At 47.4% G+C, this 20,874-nt stretch overlaps 1 protein-coding gene across 11 annotated transcripts in view; it reads right to left on the reverse strand.

Annotated features, from left to right (window-relative positions):
• LOC135906845 (cytochrome b5 reductase 4) overlaps nt 1-20,874 on the reverse strand; it is a 441,851-nt gene that overhangs the window by 134,905 nt on the left and 286,072 nt on the right. The window contains exon 5 of one of the 11 annotated variants that reach the window (XM_070538509.1): nt 4,525-4,555. The exons of the other annotated variants lie outside the window; for them this stretch is intronic. The gene's annotated coding sequence lies outside the window, so the exon portion shown is untranslated. The remainder of the gene's footprint in view (nt 1-4,524; nt 4,556-20,874) is intronic. 11 annotated transcript variants of the gene reach the window in all.

The following is a 20,874-nucleotide window of genomic DNA, read 5'->3' on the forward strand; positions in this document are numbered from 1 at the left end:
CACAGGCAACACTTAAAGATTTTTGAAAGTCTTCGCTGAGACACCCTGTGTGTGTGCATATATATATATATATATATATATATATGCACACACACATGCACACACACAGGGTGTCTCAGCGAACTAATATATATATATATATATATATATATATATATATATATATATATATATATATATATATACATGCTCTCAGGTTGCACCGAATCGCATTATACCGCAGCCGCAAGCTGCCACCTCCCGCGTCCTCACCTTTTCCGAAGCATATTACGTTCCGCCGTAGTCGTCGACGTCGCACCATAATGAACGCGTCTGCGCCTTCGTAAAAAATGCACGAGGAACCATTTGGGAGGCGCGGATCACAGCGAAAATACCACCGACGACGACTGCGCCGGCGGAACGAGATGCCCCGCAGCACACACTGCTTCGGTGGCGCCGTCCATTACCGCAGTCGCAACGTCAAGGAGCCAGGAAAAGGAAACTCCTTTCTTGCGGCGAAAACTTTCTTAGAGGAGAGTAAATGGGATGTTACCGGCAACGGTAACGCATTTTGGAAGCCATAACCGTTCGTTTTGTGTGGTGGGGTAAAAGCGCGCGACGCAAAGTACGTGTCAGCGTGAACTCGTGTTATACATTGCAGGCTCACTGTCCCTCTACATCACCGCCGTTGTAAACGCACGGATGGTCGAAATGTGGTGCTCTCAAAGAGCCTAGCCGAGCACAAAAGAGCACCACGACAAGGATGGCACGAGTGCTAGCACATTACCACCCTTACAAATATTTTACACATTAGCCGAGCCCTTCCCTCCCTCCAACAAAAAGTACACCCTTGCCATTTCTCAAAAAGTCGCAGTTTCGCCCGAAATCCGAAGCATCGATTGCGATAGAAAATTAGTAGAGAGCTATACGTAGTAAGTATAGTAGCTTCATCGGCCGCATAAACTTGTACACATTCACTCACTAACTAAATTAACAAGGATGGTGTCAGCGCGCGCAGGCAGACATGAACACATCCCACTCGATGACCGCGGGCACTCGCTGTCAAAACACCGGTGTGAGGAAGCGCGGCCGCAGCAGCGACCGAAGTGACCTTCACGCCGTCTATCAGGTCAACGGAAATAGAGCGGCGAGAACATAGCACGTACAAAGGTATGAGGCGTCGTTTTCAATCGCTGTCAAGATAGGGTGCATGGTCGACAGCGCGCAGCCGCAGAATACACAGTTGCTGCAACAGGAAAACACTGCCGCCGCTGTCGTCCCTCCCCTCACCCTGCGAGCATGTGTGCGACGGAAGACAGCGCGCTGGCTCCCCGCTTTCCTTCCTTGAGCGCGCCAGACTGAGCCGCGATCGTTGGCTCCCCTCGGGCGCGGCCGCGAAATCCGCAGTTACTGACGGAGTAACACTTCCCCCTTCCTACCCTCCCCTTCGGGCCTTTCGGGCGGCGGAAGACGACTCGTTTCCTCCCCGCTTTTCTCCGTTTCCTCCGCCAATAGAAATGCACAACAAACTAACAATATGAATAATAATTCAATTTTTCAAGGTTATTTTCTTTAAAGCCCATATTTAAAGTTAGGAATTGTAGTCAGTGAGCTTAAAAGGCGCGCCAAATTGGGACGATTTTTAAGAATGGCACGGATTTCGCGCGATAAAACTTGCGGTAAAATTGCACTATTACATGTAGTTAGTTTAACATACGACCATGCTAGGGGTTGAAGAGCAAAAGTAACTCGAACGCCCATTTGTTTCGACGCGCAATTTGAGAATGAATATGTCGAAACTAGTGTCATCCTGAAAACTTATTCAATGTATATACGCGCCTTGCGGACGCACCCGGTACAATTGATAAATTGCAATATGTGCCGTGAAATAATTAATTAAAAAGTTAATTCGTAATGTTTTCTTAATTCGTCGGTTATGCATTTTGATTTCTTGAGCGAGTAATGGGCGCCTCTCAGTAATCCCGCCTAATCGCTAGAATTATGCTTTCTGCCACAGGCGAGTATTTTTTTTCGTTAATTTACGCATGGTCTTATAAAAAAATTATCCCGTACACACGGCACGTCCAGGATCAAGATTCAGGGTCTGCACCTACGAAAAAAGCTTCGGAACTAGAATTGTTTGAGAGAGCAAATTCCAGCCAATCAAGATTCTGCGCACACTGAATTCTTGCTGCTTCAACTACCTTCCGTGTTCGCTGGACCTTAGATTTGCAAATGGCCGTTCACTTGTAGAGTTGTGGTTTCTATCAAGTGTAAATAAATACGAGACAGGAGAGATTGGTCCAGGCGATGCATAAACGGCGACAGCGCTGCCGCGCTTCGACGATCAACCGCCTTCAGAGCCACCTACGAATGCCGGCTTATACGGTCGTCACACACGAAAGCGAAAAGGCGCTACTGAAAGAAATACCTTCAGAAGTCGCCCAGCTGAACGACTTATACTCCCGTATATATATATATATTGTGTGTGTCTGTCTGTGTTTAAGTTCTCTCTGTCTTTTTATCTGTGAATGTGGTCCATTTCTCCGCTTTCCTTTCCGTCTTTGTGACTGCAATTGCTCCTACCGCGTACGGCAGCAAACCGGACGTTTGTGTTCACGTTAGCGTCCCTGTATTTCACGTCTAAATTCTCGCTCTCCTTTTATTTGACATGATAGAGCTTGAGATGGAATGGGCTAGAATATAATAAGGGGAACGTAGGGGCTCGACTTTTAATGCGATTATCATCTTTAGGGTACTTCATGCACATTGGCGGGGTCAACTGTCCATCCGTCTATCCGTCCGTCCTCGTGGTTGCGCTCGCCTCCGCTCGCTACGCCAGCTGCGTCGCATGCCTGATAACATGTCGGAGGATTGAAAAGGAGAGCTCGCGTGCGCCGCAACCACAGTTGAGGCGGCAGTATGGACGGCGACAATTCTTATAAGCAGGAGGAGGCCTGGAATCGACATCGGAGCGAGATGAAGAAAAAACGAATTGCCCAGGAAACAGCTCGCCGAACGACTGGCTAAACGCCGCAACATAGCTAGACAACCAGACTAATCTGGACTTGCAATCAAGATTAACTAAGGCTAACCATGCTATGCCTTAGCTTTCGCTACGTATATCCTGGCATAGCCGAGCTAATCGATTGGGAAGTTGTTTTCTTTTTGTCACAATCATATGAACAGAATCTGAAACACTGTTTACCGCCTATGTCATCGCGGGCTTATCCGACATGTACCATTACTTTCTTTTACAGCAATATCAATCACAGACTGAACACAGCATATTCTTATCTGAAGCTCACCAATATTTAATACTACACGACACGACACCTTGAATACTGGTCTGCATCTCACTCATGTGCGAACTACGGTTTTCAAACTCTAAAATAGACTTTGCCTTATTTACTAAACAAGTTTGGCTTATTTTACACCTCGATCTCTGAAGTTTTTTTTAATTGCCTTCGAAACGTATTTCGTTATTTTTTTCCCGTACATTGCCCTGCTACTATTTCCCTATAATTTGTATTGAATGTCTGCAATTAACTATTGTATCTATTGTATGGTTCATTTTATGATGCAATGCGTGTTCGTCTTTGTTTTGAGTATTACTTGTAAATAGCTTTGACCTGTTTTGCTATGTTTTTTTTTTTGTGCGTACCGCTATACCGATGTGTAGATGGAGGAAGGGAGGACTGTCAAGCGTTATAGCGGCTTTTTCTCGCCCTTCCCTTCAGTCGTGCACGTCTGTAAATAAAAGACTCAGATTCGGCTGTCTTCAATATTTCCCTTCATCGAGAACGTCCGGCACCTAAAGAAAAAGGAAAACAAAGAAAACGTTCCGTCGACGCCTGCTCACTTTCTACATATTGCATTTCCCTCTCTGTTTCTCGCTCTCGCTTTTGAAGCTGGTGAGTACTACCGACCTCCCTGCGTCACACAAACACGTCGGGGGATTCGCCTAAGCCCGGTACTCACAGTGGCCGTTGGGAAGAGGGCAATCGAGGTCACAGCGATCTGCGAACTGCGTCCTTTTTATTACGCGAGCTTCCGTGCCCCGCCGTCAAAAGGCTGCACTTGAAAAGCTCCGGCACCTAAGCGTATGGGGCGGGCAACGGCTAGGAACGGCGAGCCTCGGCTTAAATGCCGAGCCTCTCGGCCTTTCTAAACATCGGCGTGCCACCATTTAGAACCCGCCACCACGGGCAAGTTCAACGAACGCGGCTACGAAAAGCCGCAAGAACGGTTCGCGAGGTCCACCGTTCACGGAGGGCAGTAAAAATATTGCAATAAAAAAGGAAAAAAAAGAAAGAAAAGCGAGCGATGAGGAAATAAAAAAGTTGTTCCTCGGCTCAAGGAGGGTCATAAAGACCAACATTCAGTCACTACAGGCAGGTCGTGCTCTTTCGAAACCACATTTTCATTCCTTGGCAGAAAAGGGCTGAATGTATGTGTTACCATAAGGTTAAGCGCCGCAGAAAGAGGAAGCTCATGAATTAAATACAGAAAACTTCGTCGACGTTTGTGGAAGCACCTACTCACCATAGCAAAGGGGATCGGGAACGGAACGGCCCTAGGAGGAGGAGGAGGAGGAGGAGGAGGAGGAGAGAAGATAAAAAGGCAAGAAAGTTTACGATCGTGGTATGTACAGGTAAGATTAAGGCGGTATCGGTGAAAATGGGCTAGATCTTGTCAAGTAAGCCAAGCCTCCAAGGGATACAAAAGAAAATTTAAAGCTTGACGTTGCTTTAAAGGAGGAGACATGAAAACTAATATGATTGTTAGGTCTAGCGATAATTTGAAAGCAGACCTTATACCACTAATATAACACGTCCTTTAATATCTGTGATCTTTACATTATAACAAACTGCTTACGTCGGTATGACGTCGAAAATTTCAATGTATCTTCTCGTATTTCGTCCACTATTCTTTTTCTATGTAGCTTTTCTCTTCCAGAGCCGGCAGGCATTGTGCACCCTCCCCCCCCCCCCCCCTCGTGATGACAGTTGCCAGCTAGCTCTGTTATTTTTCTCTGTTGTTGTTTTTTATGTGTACAAACCAAATAAGTAATAATAATGAACTTTCATGGTGGAAGAGTTTTCGACACTTATTAGCTTGAGTTGCTTTGAAACATGAAGTGAATCTTTTACGCGATAAAATAAATTAGAAGACACGACGTGCGCTGCCAAAATCGAAGACTTCACGGCACACTTTCACAGGGACTTCCGGGCACGGCATCACCACCCGTCTTTCCCAGCTGCGCACGGCTTACCAGGCCTCCTCTAACGCGGCAAGGGCGCCCGTTTATAAAATCAGCGCAATTTATTTCAGAAAGTAAAACTTCGCGTCCTTATTAAGTGCTGTCAGGGTTGTCGGACGATCCTACCACTGTCAAGCAGATGTAGGACTCGTCGGACTACCTCGCCGCTGCCACCATTTGAAGGAGTCGGAGGTCGTAGATGAGGAACTCGGTTAACAGGATTTATTTACAGGATTAACATATTTTAAGACAAGATACATTGGCAGTTTAGCGCGACTCCCATATGGAGCCCGCAAGATTAACATTCAGCAAAACAGCATTCGAGCACACAGCTCACTACTACATTTTGGCATAACATCGAGCACTCAGCTCCTTACGACGAGCACGACACGAGCACGCTCTAGCAGTCGGCAAACGCTGCTTATAAGCCTCCGCTTGACATCATAGTTCGACGTCATTGTTCGGCGTGGACGGAGCACGAATGGTCGGGAATGTGCGTCCAATCATGGTAAACTTGCCGCCGCCCCGCAGTACAGCCCACACACACAAAGGCTAACACGTTCGAGCCTACACACACAAAGGCTAACACGTTCGAGGGCTTTGTAGAACTCTCGGTACAGCATAGCCCGCGTTGTCGTCGACCGAGGGCCTCGTAGAACTTTGCGCCGTCCCGGGTGGCGCGGCGGCGCACCACATTCCAGAGCTGACCGCGCGCCACGTGGCCGCCTGACATCCGTAGTTCTCAGAAGGCGCCTCGTCTGGGGGGGTTGGAACACGCGCAGCGGGCTGAAAGCTGGCACGTTGCCACCCCCGTAGGCCATTCCTAACAGTGCCCATCTACAAGCTCATTTACCGACGCTCACACAAGGCGTACGAAAGCGACTGCGGCGACAACGCGTTAAGTTCAGGGAGCAGCCAGCATCTCTGACGCGCGTAGGACGCGACAAGGAAACATGATCACTCATACGGCAGTCACATAACCACGTGGCGTTGCAACTTTCCCAATAGTCGCCATCCGAGGGAAGCGCGAATTCGGGCTCTCGAGATTACCCGTAACTGGTCTCCCCAAGGAGACCAGGGTAGGTATTCTGTAAGAGTCCCCCTAGAGGGCAGGTCCATTTCGTCTGCTGTTGAAGTTCTGATTGGGTGCGGTGGGCTGCGCGTCCTCAGCAGCCAGGCGCCACAGCCAATCAGCACTTCAGCAGCAGACGAAATGGGCATGCCCACTAGGTGGACCCTTACAGAATATCTCCCCAGCAGCGTTATAGACGAAAGCCGCGAACGCCTGACATACGGCTACCACGTTTGAGAAAAGCAAGCTGCGACAGATCGAGGCGCGAAGGGACACCGATTTCCTGCGCACAAGTTGTCTTGCTTCTTGTTTCCAGACAATGGCGCTTAACAGCTGCGGGGGCTTATTATTAGAGCGGTCGCTTTCAAAAGAGTTTCCATGCGATGTTATGGGAGTCAGATTTGTGATTTCGAAGTTTGAGAACGCGCGTACGTAAACGCGAATAAACTGTGTAATTAACGGCGAAGCAGCGTTCCCGCTCCCTTCGTATATTTTTATTTTTTCTTCACCACAGCGGAAATTACGCTGCGCTGATCCACTGTCGGCCTTCCGGCACGCCGAGGAAGCCGCCCGTGTCCATGGACTCGAGACCGTCAACTAGGCTGGGGTGCTTATCGCCCCACCCCGCCCAAATCGCCGGAAATTTAGAATGAAGTTTTCATTCACTCACTCCACACTCAGACGTGCGAGTCTGGCTCAGTCATCCACAGACACATTATTGCGCTCGTATTGCTGCACTCCGGCAGTGAAATGCGCTGCCTTTATTTTTTTATGTATCTCGAATTGCGCTCGTGGCCTCAGCAATGCTACAACACTTTGTATACATTGCCCATACGCACACTGCCTTCTTCATTGCCTTCAACTCTCGACCTTATGCATTTTTTAAAACCAGCCTCTCCAGTGCACAGTACCAAACTAAAAGCATCTAGGAAAAAGCTTGGAAACACAAGGTTGGTCTAGTTCATCGTCAGCATAATCGCCATCGTCATGACGGTTGTTCTAGTTTTGCATATACTTCGGCGACGAAGGCCACGTGCGTTTCAAAGATACGAAATTATAACTCCTTCCTGCGTCATTTGAGCCCACGATATGCCAGCAAATATTCCTGTCTCATCGCAACACCTAATCACCTGTCTCGAGTTCGTTTCCCTTCTCTTGGCACCTGTTATTCTGAACCGCGACCGGCTGTCTGTTCCGCGCTTTCATGCTGCTTTCGAAACAACTTCCTCTATTCTCCTAATACTCTCATCAGCTCGCGTTTTGAAACTTCACACGTTTCTTTCTTCACCTAACGTTACCCCTATCATTTCTCACTTTCCGCTCTCCTCGCACGGTCCTTATAGCGTCCTTCGAAGTTATATTGCTAAGCAAAGTTTCGGCCGGTGTGGGTTAGTAATAAGAGAACTGGAAGCGCGCCTGGTCTGATTAGTGCTCCCTAAATTATACAAAGGCAGTCCGAATAATGAGGATTCACTGCAATACGAGAGGGTCATCTAGCATCGTCGGTGCTCTACGATATATCGCATCAACCGAAACAAGAAATAAATTACAGTCTACATTCTCGCGAGGAAGATAATATTAGAACCTAGGCAGAAAAGAACAAAGGAAAACACAAGAATGAGGTTGTCTTTAACTTGCTGCAGTTCTTTCTCGTACAAATCCGCGTGCATGATCTGCGAAACAAGAAACCACTATATATGCAGAACTGAAGCACAAAGGTCGGGTACGCACAAAAGTAATGTAAGTATAGCGGGATAAAGTAGACTATTATCTCAGCGGCCAAACGAGAATAATATGGAAGAGGAGAGAATGAATGACACAGCTGTTCTTGCGCTAAGCGCGAGAAGAAGAAGAAAAAAGCGCTGAAGCACGAAACGAAACTGAAACGAAAGCAACCAAAGAACTTGGAAAGAACAGATAATTAGATCTACTTGAAAGTATGTGCCAGAATAAAGACATTCCGCTGCTGTTATTGTATATACCACAGACGAAATAGCAATCGTTCCTTGTCTGTTTCGAGAATTATTCCTCCGGTTCGCGCCGACGTATTATTATTGTTCCTCCTAATGAGTTACGAAGGCCCGCGATTCTACAGAAGCTTCCCATTTCTTCGTCCAGCAGGCACTCGCTTTTTTTCGTTCTCCTTCTTTTTTTTGTTCGCGTTTTCCGTTTTCATTACTCTCAGCACATCAAGATACGCATACCACGTACGCGTTCTCGTTCGCTCGCTCGGCCGCAAGCGCCGCGGACGTGCGGAGAGCACAGCGGCAATTGCGGTCTGAGAGGACCGCGCGAAGCGCCCGTGGGGAAAGCAATCACCTCACGCCGCGTTTGTTCCAATTTCCCGCACCGCCCGTCTTATACCCGGCGGACCCCATAGAAACGGCGCACGCTAAGCAATATGCAGCCGACGCCGCTAGACGGACCGCAGCCGACGTTGGTACAAATTTCCCGCTCCTCGAACAAACTTGAGAGCGGCGAGACGGCCTCGCCGATGAGATCTAACAACCCTGTACTGGGCGCCCGCGTACACAGCGAACGCTCGTTATAACGAAATCGCTTTATCCGAAAACATCGCTTTATGCGAAGTTTCTGGGCTCCCCGCGACCACAATGAATGCGTTTTTTGTTTGTTTGTTTGAAGACGGATTGCTCGATGCGCACTCGCGTCGAATTCTACTTAAAACCATGTGAAGCGCGAAGCAGAAAATCCGCAGAGAACCGCGCGGTGCTGCCCGCACGTTAATCCTTTCTGTTTCTTCGAGTCAACCCTGTCAGGATTGGGGGCTCAATCCCTTCGTCCGTGGTCCTTTGCCAAGATTGGAGTACGGCATGAATTCGAAGGTAGCTGGCCCATGCCGTCGTCCAACTTATTTACGCTGAGATCGTTGATGAAGTGAAGAACTGCTTCTCATCGAGAACGAGGGAAAAGGGTTTATTTACAGAAATTAACTCAGTCTAACATGACTGCTTGAGAAAAAGAGTATTAGTCCAACAGGACTGCATGAGAGAAGTGAACCAGTCTAACATGACTGCTCAAGAGAAGTGCCCAACATTCGCACAACCACAGTTTTTATACACTCGATCCGCCGGTCCTACGACGCGGCGGCTGTTCGTTTACACATCACCAACTCGCAGCTGCTCTGAAGACCAGTTTACAGACACAAAGGCACACACATTCCGTACACAGAGGCAACCGCACGGGGTGCCGTTCCGGGAAACTGTCGTTGTCGATCGCGCGTCGCTCATTGTTCCGAGCCACTCCGAACCGTGAGAAGCACAAAAATAAGCCGTTCCCGCGGCAGCTTGACCAGGAGGGTCAAATCAGCTCCGCGTGGAATCATTGTCCACACACCGAACTCGTCCCGTCACAATGTCGAAGGGGCTGGAGGGAGGCGGCGGATTCCAGCGCAAAGGTCGCTTCTTTGAACGCCTCGCAGCTGCAGCGACGGAGAGGGGGAGGTGCGCGTCTTGCACCCCTTGTCGTAATCGGGTGGCAAGGTGGCAATCTTGTTGCGCAACTCGCCGTTCTTGACAGCGCCTCCATGGCCCGAAAAGTCTCGACTGTCTAGCGCTGACAACCGCTAGGCAGGAAGAGAACGGCTGCTGGTCAGGGGGGGGATTGATGTCTTGGCTCGCAGCGACCACCTGTGCATTGATGTCACCGCCCCAAAACATCCAACAAGGACAGGCAACTGCAAAATGAACCCCACAACACGGCTCTGCGCCGAGATGACGTGCATTGGCTCTCACTTTAAACTCGCTAGGCTTCAAAAAAAACAACAACATAAGTGCAGAAGCAAACAAATAATGCTGCATTTCGCTATGCCAATTTCTGAAGCAAATTCCTGCTGACAAATTCAGCAATCATGGAGGGAATCCTGCTAAATGAGAGGGGATCTTCTTCGCTTAATAAAATTAACACTAGTAACCCTAAAATTTAGGCGGGACCCCCAAACGCAGAATTCAAATTAGCCTGCTCAAACCATCCGCATTGCTATGCAACTTTCCCTTCTTATATCTAACGGAGAAGTTGTACTCTTGGAGAGTGAGGCTCCATCGGAGCAAGCGGCCGTTTTTGTGTGACATTTGATTGAGCCACGTCAGAGGACAGTGGTCGGTCTCGAAGATGAACTTCGCTCCGTACAAGTAACACGACAACTTCTGGGCGGCCCAAACCAAACAAGCGCATTCCTTCTCTGAAGCGCTGTAGGCTTCCTCTCTTACATTTAGTTTACGGCTGGCGTAGAGGATAGGATGCTCCTCGTTATCGTCGCCGACCTGACTAAGTACCACGCCCATACCTCTGTCGCTTGCGTCGCATTGAACTATGAATTCCTTTGTGTAGTCTGGCGCGCGAAGCACAGGGCGAGAAACCAATAGCGTCTTCAAACTTTGGAAAGCGTTCTCTTTGTCCTTATCCCAGTGTACGTTACTCGGTGCTCCCTTTCGGAGGGCGTCTGTTAATGGACTTGCCAATTGCGAGTAATTCGGAATGTACCGTTGATAGTACCCCACAAGTCCCAAAAATGAACGAACGTCCGTTTTCGTGCGCGGCTGAGAAAAATCTCCAATCGTAGCTATTTTCAGCTCAGCCGGCCGTCTCATGCCCTGACCAACAACATGGCCCAGATAAGTAACCTGCGAACAACCAAACCTACACTTTTCCGCTTTCATCGTTAAGCCGGCTTCCCTCAACCGTGAGAACACCTGTTTGAGGTGCGATACGTGTTGTTCCCAGCTGTCCGAAAAAATGGCTACATCATCAAGATAAGGTAAGGCGAACTCCTGAAAGTCTTTTAGGACAATATCCATTAACTTAGAGAAGCTAAACGGCGCGTTCTTCAGCCCGAAGCTGAGTGCGAGAGGGCGAAAAGTGCCTACAGGCGAGATGAATGCGGCATAGCGGCTGGCACTTTCTGAAAGGGGAACTTGCCAGTACCCCCGCACGAGATCTATAGTTGAAATGTATTTAGCAGCGCTAACTCTTTCAATTCGTTCCTCAATGTTGGGTATCGGGTACAGCTGATCCCTAGTGATCGCATTTAACTTCCTGTAGTCAACACACGGACGAGGGTCCTTGTTAGGGGTTTCTACGAGTATTAGCGGTGACGTGTAGTCACTCTCAGCGGGCTCAATAACTCCCAACTCTAGCATGCGCTGTATCTCTGCCTCCATAATCTCTCTCTGTCTTGGAGACACCCTGTAAGGTTTTGATCTTACTGGTTCGGTAGAGGTCAGCTCAATTTCATGCGTTATCAGTTCGGTTCTACCCGGCCGATCGCTGAATCTGTCGAGATATTCCCCTAACACCCCTTTTAGCTCATCTAGCTGCTCGGGTCTTAGAGCATGCGAGCTTACCGAGTGTTCTACTACTTCTTCTAGGCCGATTTCAGAGTTGGAGGTTGCCCTATCCTCCTTAAACTTGGTACCGATGCCATCCGGCTCTTTGACAGTATAGTTAACGACTCCGCTCCGCTCTACATACGGCTTCATCAAATTACAGTGATATATCCTCACTTCCTTCCTGCGACCGGGCATTCTCAAAGCATAGTTAGTTTCTGAAAGTTTGTGCAACACTTTAACGGGCCCGTCCCAGTGAACTTCAAGCTTGTTCTTTCTTGAAGGTTTGAGGATCATTACCTGGTCTCCGGCGTTAAACGTACGAAGCCTCGCATTCCTGTCGTAATAGAATTTGGCGTTCTTTTGAGCTAGTGCCATGTTCTTTCCGACTAGTTCTTGGGCCGCGCTTAGCCGTTCCAGTAAATTTAGTACGTATTCAACCACGGTTGGACTCTCCCCTCTTTCCTCCCACATCTCTCTTAACATTCTCAGTGGAGAACGAAGTGTCCTCCCATACACTAGTTCTGCTGGTGAGAACCCTGTCGCTTCATGTGGAACCGTTCGCAAAGCAAACAAAGTTGCCGGCAGACAGTTCTCCCAGTCCTCCTTGTGCTCGTAACAGAGCGCACGCAAAACTCGCTTAAGCACCGAATGCCACCTCTCTACACTGTTTGACTGAGGGTGATAGACAGAACTGTATATTAACTTTACCCCGCACTTTTGCAAGAATGTGGAAGTCAGTGCGCTCGTGAATACTGACCCTTGATCTGCCTGAATTTCGGCTGGAAACCCAACTCGTGCAAACACTGTCAAAAGCGCGTCTACTACTTCAGTGGAGCTGAGCTCTTTCAAAGGGATTGCTTCTGGAAACTTGGTAGCCGGACACAGCATGGTAAACAAGTACCTGTAGCCTGATTTTGTTTTTGGAAGAGGCCCTACCGTGTCTATTACAAGCCGTCTGAAAGGCTCTGTTATTAAGGGCACTACCTTCAGTGGAGCTTTCCAAGTCTCTCCTGGTTTACCAGAACGCTGGCAGGCGTCGCATGATCTTACAAAGTTTTCTACATCTTTGAAACAGCCAGGCCAGTAGTATTCCATAAGCAATCTTTCCTTTGATTTGTTTATGCCTAGGTGGCCGGACCACCCATTTCCATGACAAAGACTCAAAAGGTCCTCCCTATACTTCGTAGGTATGACTAACTGATCTAAAATCTTACCCTTTCGATCCCTGTAATGCCGATACAACAATCCTCCTCTCTCATGTATCGTTACGTTGCGCCTAGCAATGCCTTCTTTAGCTGTGTCACGTAATTTAGCTAAGCTCTCATCATTCTTTTGATCAGCTGCCAGTGACTCTCTATCCACGCGTAAGAGTTGATCGAAGTTCTTTGAGGCCGGTGATAATAACGACCCTGTCTCGCTTGTGAGCGCGTCTGCCTGCCCTTCCTGCAGGCTAGAACTCTGACACTCTAGTGCTACGCTCTCATTGAGCTGGTCAGCTGGCAGGCTCTCCTCAACTGTTCTTTTGTCCCTCGGGCCTAGCTCGGATTCGGGTACTGAAGCTTGAGCATTTTCAGCCGAAAGCGCCGCGATCTTACGAGCTTGGCCTCGGGTCAATGCCTGTACCATGCCCTCTCCCAGTTTGAGCCCTCTGTCACGCAGTAACTGATTCGAGCGATTCGAAAAGATGTAGGGATACTGCAGTGACAAAAATTTGGAAACTGCAGCCTCAGTCTCTAGCTCCCCGAATGGTCCACTGATCTTGACTTTGGCCATGGGCAGACACACGCTGTTTTCTTCTACAACCTGTTTTATCCATGCTACTTCTCCGGTGAAGTGATCTACCATCACGTAAGACGGATGGACAATGTCTAGTGTGGCGGCACTGTCTCTTAGCACTCGGCATGGTTTTCCATTAACTTGCAGGTCGTGGAGATATGGACTTAAAAGTTCCATATTCTCATCTTTTTCCTCCACGTAGGAAAAAACTACGCTAGACTTCTCGCAGTTTACAGCTATATGTCCCAGTTTGTGGCATTTGTAACAGCGAATTGGTCTAACAGATTCGAATTTTCTTTTCTGTTCTTTTTGTGTGGTTTCTCCGTTAAGTTTCTCCTCGCTCTTTTCTGCGGGCTTTTCCGCCATGTCTACAGGCTCTGATCGTTTAGTTTGCGCACCCTTTTTGAACGGAAATGGTTTCCGCGGTCCATTTCGACCGTCCCAGTTTCCCTCCTCGGCGTTCAACTTTCTACGGGTTGCGTACTCTTCGGCTAATTCAGCCGCCCTTTCCACAGTGTTTACATTACCTCTGTCTTGCACCCACAGTTTCACAGCTTGGGGGATGGTTTTGTAAAACTGCTCTAGACACATGCATTCAATGATCATGTCTCTGCTGTCGTACGCTTCCGCGCTTTTAAGCCACTCGACTAGGTTGGCCTTTAAGCTATATGCAAACTCCGGATAGCCCTCGCTATCTTTCTTGCCTGTGCTCCTAAACCTTTGCCGAAAAGCTTCGGCTGAAAGGCGGTATTTCTTCAGGAGACTAGCCTTAACTTTTGCATAATCATATGCATCCTGCACACTCAATCTGGCGATTACTTCCGCCGCCTCACACGGCAACATAGACAGCAACCGCTGTGGCCATGTACTCGGGCCGAAGTTCATCTTTTCGCAAGTCCTTTCAAAATTGCTTAGGAACAAGCCTATGTCGGTCCCGACCTCAAATGGCTTTAATAGCCTGTCCATGCGGTACGATTCTGCCTCACTTGATCGTCCCAGAGCGCCTTCACTTCCTTGAGACATCTCCAAACGTTTGCTTTCAAGTTCCAGTTGCATTTTTCTTAACTCGCGATCTTTATCGCGTTCCTCCCTTTCTTTATCGCGTTCCTCTCTCTCTCTATCCCGTTCCTCTCTCTCTCGTTTTTCTCTTTCTTTTTCCCGTTTCTCTCTCTTTTTGAGAAGTTCCAATCCCATTTCAATATCTTGCTCACTGGCCTGATTGGAAATTAGCTCCAATAATTCCGATTTGAGCATTTCCTTGCGTACATCTAGGCCCAGTTCCTCACCAACAATCAACAACTCGTCTCTCAGCAGTGTCCTTAACTCCATGACTGCTGCTTTACTGCCTTGATTCTGCTCTCTAAATCTAGCTAGGAAAACACAACCTAGCTAACACACAACAATCTAGCTTCCCTACTGTTCTAAACAGAACAACCACAAAATGAAGCCTAGAGAGTCAAAGCAAAAACCAAGCACTCACCCCAGATACAGCACCACGTCGCAAAGTCCATCTCACCGCTGTCAGCCAGTTGTCAGGACTGGGGGCTCAATCCCTTCGTCCGTGGTCCTTTGCCAAGATTGGAGTACGGCATGAATTCGAAGGTAGCTGGCCCATGCCGTCGTCCAACTTATTTACGCTGAGATCGTTGATGAAGTGAAGAACTGCTTCTCATCGAGAACGAGGGAAAAGGGTTTATTTACAGAAATTAACTCAGTCTAACATGACTGCTTGAGAAAAAGAGTATTAGTCCAACAGGACTGCATGAGAGAAGTGAACCAGTCTAACATGACTGCTCAAGAGAAGTGCCCAACATTCGCACAACCACAGTTTTTATACACTCGATCCGCCGGTCCTACGACGCGGCGGCTGTTCGTTTACACATCACCAACTCGCAGCTGCTCTGAAGACCAGTTTACAGACACAAAGGCACACACATTCCGTCCACAGAGGCAACCGCACGGGGTGCCGTTCCGGGAAACTGTCGTTGTCGATCGCGCGTCGCTCATTGTTCCGAGCCACTCCGAACCGTGAGAAGCACAAAAATAAGCCGTTCCCGCGGCAGCTTGACCAGGAGGGTCAAATCAGCTCCGCGTGGAATCATTGTCCACACACCGAACTCGTCCCGTCACAATGTCGAAGGGGCTGGAGGGAGGCGGCGGATTCCAGCGCAAAGGTCGCTTCTTTGAACGCCTCGCAGCTGCAGCGACGGAGAGGGGGAGGTGCGCGTCTTGCACCCCTTGTCGTAATCGGGTGGCAAGGTGGCAATCTTGTTGCGCAACTCGCCGTTCTTGACAACCCGTAGCGGCAAATGACGCGGCGAAGGCCGCTCCACCGCGTACGTGGCAGCCGCTCTTTGGACCTAACTGTATCGTCTGACAGTAACAGAGAGAAAAGGCAGCTGGTCGTGGTCAACAGCATAATTTGCCCACTGCCACGCACTCGCCATCTATCGCCTTTACATGGAGAGAGATGTTACAGCATTTTTTTTTTTGAAAACTATACCATGTTTTGTTTTCTACTGTATATTATGTGAACCTGTATGTCGGTGGATTCTCGTTAATGCTATCTAGTGATAAAATTCTATGGAATTTCTATGGAATTTCTATGGAATTCTATGGAATTCTATGAAACAAATAATAGACGCATCAAGTATAGTACAGATAAAATTCTATAGAATTTTGTCTGTACTATACTTGATGCGTCTATTATTTGTTTTGTCTTATCATAAAGTGGTAAAGTCTATTCCCTAACGACACTTTATATTTTTGGGTAGTTAACGCTGTCTTGTTTTAACCCAATTCTAATAGGTTTAAGTTCTTTTATAGCGGGTACACTACAACATGTACTTTCTAGTTTCCTGTACGCTGGCTGTTGTGATGTCATCGAGGGCCTTCAAGCACTTTCAAGCTGTGTGAAACAGCTTTCATCTGAAATATCCCCGACAAATTGTTAAAGTGGTGGAAAAACGTTCTGAAGTTCCATAGCACAGACGTGTCTCCGTGTGTATGTTTTAGGAGCCCTCACGCTGTTGGAGTGCGCGTCCGTCCCTATTATGGCTCTAAAAAAGCATTACCGCTTTTAGCAGAGCAGACATATCGAACCGATAACTTCGCTATATCGAGGGTTTACCTTGCTTTGACCTCCTCGAGAGCCTAAATGCTGACCGTCTACGGCTCACGAGCCCCTCCTCATAACAAAACGTAAGTATAGCACGGGTTCAAACGTCAAGCAGTCACTTTACAGCATAGAACGGAGGTCGGTACACTTAACACTGAAAGCGCTTCAGCTTGTGTGTGTGCGTGCGTGTGCGTGCGTGTGTGTGCGCGTGCGCGCGTGCGTATCTGTGGGTACGTGTGTGTTCGTGCGTGCGTGCGTGTGTGTGTGTGTGTGTGTGTGTGTGTGTGTGTGCGTGCGTGCGTGTGTGTGTGTGCGTGCGTGTGTGCAAGAATAATGAAGTCTGAATAATCAGGCATTTGTGGCACTATTGTTATTATTGTTGCTACTATTGTTATTGTTATAATTCTTGTTAATGTTATTGTGGAATTGTCAGAAGTGACAAACTAATGAAACAGCCCAGGTTCACAGATCGTTTCGAAAGGGGCGTCACGAAAGCTTGCTTTTGCCTCTGAAAGTATAGCAAATAGCGAATGCGCTGGATGAAACAGACAAAAATCAGAATACACAGGCAGTTACGAAAAAATATCGGAGTAACCACTCAAACTCAGGTAGCAGGTTACGCAGCAGGTTACGCAAAAAATAACAATAAGATAACAAAGAAAGAAAGAAAGAAAGAAAGAAAGAAAGAAAGAAAGAAAGAAAGAAAGAAAGAAAGAAAGAAAGAAAGAAAGAAAGAAAGAAAGAAAGAAAGAAAGAAAGAAAGAAAGAAGACTAAACTGAGACATTATTGCGTGTTCGCGCTTACTGGACGGCAAAAAGATGAAAATCGATAGGGGAAACCCGAGAAGAGAGCAGAAATATTTCAGGAGCCGAACTATGACCTCCGGTACATCAATATGGCGCAGAGGAAAGCAGAAATAAATCGTTACTTAACGAAGGTTGCACAAGGACTAGCCTTGCAGAACAGATGGCACAGAAAGGTAAAGCCCGATGGGGGGAAAAAGCGGGAAGAAAGCAACTAGTCAAGCAAAGTTGCAAGATCGCTTTCCCAACGATCCTTGACCCCCAAACGACCACCCACCTTTCTGCCCTCCTGTAAGGAAACCAGATCGAACATCGCTGACCGGGCACTAAGTTGGGGCGTCTGCCTGGGTGAAATGCAACGTAGTCGGGAATAGGAGCACATGGGGCCTTACTGCCAGTTCTTTACTTTACTTCTTTTACGGCTCCAGGTAAACTATGGCAAGCAAGCAAACAAAAAAAGAATGAAAAGGAACGCACGATAGGAAGAACCTATTTACAAAAACAAAGGCGAAGTTGCCCTAATTACACTCCATTTACTCAGACAGACCCGCAAGGGGATCGAACAATTTGGTGACGCAAGGGCAGCACCGCTATAGTGAAGGACAACGTGCGCACGCGCGAGGTCATGACCTGCTGCGTGAATGACTGATTGATTAGCTGCTTTATTGATCGATTGATTGTTTATTTAATGATCGATCGATCGATCGATCGATTGATTGATTGATTGATTGATTGATTGATTGATTGATTGATTGATTGATTGATCGATCGTACTCAGAGACAGACAGTACATGAAAATTTGGCCAACATGCACGTCATCGGCTTACTACAACGATAATTTGCCGATTGAGGAACAAACGACAAAATGTAACTAAACTTCTCAGCAATGAAGTGCTAGTAAATATCGTCCAGCTGTGTGGTTTCATTGGAAAAAAGATATAACAAGATACTGCAGACAGGCCAACAGATTGGAATGCGACATAGCAAACGAAGAAGGAAACGTAAGCGTAGCACATATTGGGGTTGCTCAATGATCAATGAGAAATCCGAGCTAATAGTGTTTAGGCGCCAAGTGGCTGTGGTAGATGCGGTGCTGAGGACGGAGGGGTATTTTTTTATCCGGTGAGGTTTCTAAACAACATTAAATTCACAGAGACTGAACCCGGTTAGTTAGCTTACGCCATGAAAGGGGAAAATAACACAAGGAGGAGGAGGAGAAGGACGACGACGAGGAGGAGGGTGGACCACTGTTGAAAGCTCAGCGAGTTTGTTACTGGCAATATGACACATGTTAACAGGGCTAAAGAAGACGTGACACAAGATTAACGTGGCTAAATAAGACGTGACACAAAACACGAAATACACAGGAGAGTCGCAAGTCCTATAGTAGATGTATACATAGTGGGATGACCCAGTCTTGGTGAAGTAGCAATAAGCGTTACGACTGGACAACACTTAGCGAAGATAGTGGGCAAAGAGTCCAGGCATACGCTGGAGACGCCGACGAAATGAAACGCTCATACCTGTCAAAAGACGGTCGCTGGCCGGCAAGAACAGCAAGTCACAGAGCAACAAGAGGTATTATTATTATTATTATTATTATTATTATTATTATTATTATTATTATTATTATTATTATTATTTAAAAGACACAGAGCCGGAAATAGGGAAGGAGCAGGCTGGCAACTGTCACCGAGATGGGCGCAAGGCTTGCCTACTCCGTGGGAAGGAGGGGATAAAAAAAAGTAAGTCGAAGATAAGGAGAAGGGAAGTAAATAATAATAAGAACACAGCGAGAGGTAGAAGCGCTAGATAAACAGCGATGGCTTAAACATCGAGAAAGAAAAAACTAAGGACATTCTCCAGGTAGTGCTGTTATCACCAGCTTTTCGAAGTGCACTTGGGGCTAATTAATTCGCAATGAGCGCGCTGAATATTCCTTCCCTGTGAGCCTTAAAATAGCATCACATTTCAAGCACGCTTCTTGGGAGCGCCGAACGTGGGCCGCCCAGAGGCAGCAGGCCCTCTAAGGAGTGTCTATCTGTAGTGCAAACGACGAGGCCTCTAAGTGATGGTGCACGTCGAAACCCGCCTACACAAACCTCCTTAGTTTGATAAGAAGCAACCTGCTTTATAAATTAATTTAATACCTGGGCCCCGGATTTCACGTGTAAGTTTACTTTCTCCTTGTCTGCATCATTTTTTATCTTTTATTCGTTTACTCTTTAACACGTAAATATAAGCTTGAAACTCTGGCTTTCCCGCAGTATTAGACTTTATGAGGAGAAGCCAGCGCCTAGCGACCTCCCGATTTCCTTTTCTCTTTCTGCTGTTGTGCGAAGTTTTTTCCTGGCGTACTTACGACGACGAAACTCTCCGGATCACGGGATCTCACAGAAAAATAAAGAAGAGGGAGAGAGAGGCATCAGATTTATTTGCAGTCTAGAGTTTCTCCTCAGAATGAATACGAACTCGATGCACCTTTCACCGTCACACAGCGCATCGTATTTCCATATTGAGAGGTGAAGGCATCAAGTAAACGCAGCCTCTTTTCGACTTCTCTTCTCCGAAAACGGCCATCGTCACGTTATGCCAAACGAATACACCCGATGGGTCAGGAACAAGACGGCAACGACACTCTTCCTTTTGTACCTCATCTATCGTGCTGCTTAATGTCGCGTCCATGACGCAGAAAACGTGGTTTCGGACAACTGCGTTCCAAATTTCATATTTCTCACAATTGTATTCGTGTACTTTGACAAGAGGCAACAACAATCGGTGAAATTCTTAATCGACCCTAGAAGCAACACACACCTAAAAAACAGAAAGGAAAAGGTAAACGAACGGACAAGCGAACACACAAACAAATGTGTCGAGTATTATTTACTCCTGCCAACTGAAAATGATTTAGACGGAAAGACTCGCGGCATGAGAAGCGCACTAGAATAAAGTTAACCTAAACACGAACAAGAGTTAGTCGTTTACCGATAAAAAGAAAGAATTCCATTCGAAAATGAACTGACGTTCATCTTGACAACTTTTGTGAGTTTACGGCAGGTTGCTCAATAAGGGCTCAGACGTGCGAAAGTACTGCACTATGAAATCCTGCTACGTTCGACTGAAATCAATGACGCCGCAAACAGGACGCCAAATTGAAAAAGACGTCGACGTAGACACATTGCCCAACGTTTCATTTCCTGCGCAGCGAAGCAAGCGGCACAATACGTACAACACGACGGTGGCGTACGACGCAGGCCGCGGTGGAGAGATGGACGGTCGCAACAGAGCGTTTTTAGAGTTTCGTCCATTTGTATTCACTAATAGTTATTCATTGTCCACCAGCTAAACAGAAGCACGTACATTTAAAGCGCGCTGAAACGAAAAGCACAACATGACCAACAAAGACAGAAAAAGAACTGTAGGGGACAAAGCGCGGACAACGATTTATTTTCGTCTCTGTTATCAGCTGCGCTTATCACTTCAGCCCGCTTTAGGAAGCAACATAGGCCAACTAGCA

Source organism: Dermacentor albipictus, chromosome 5 (genome assembly GCF_038994185.2).
Source record: "Dermacentor albipictus isolate Rhodes 1998 colony chromosome 5, USDA_Dalb.pri_finalv2, whole genome shotgun sequence".
In the NCBI taxonomy this organism is placed as follows: Eukaryota; Metazoa; Arthropoda; class Arachnida; order Ixodida; family Ixodidae; genus Dermacentor; species Dermacentor albipictus.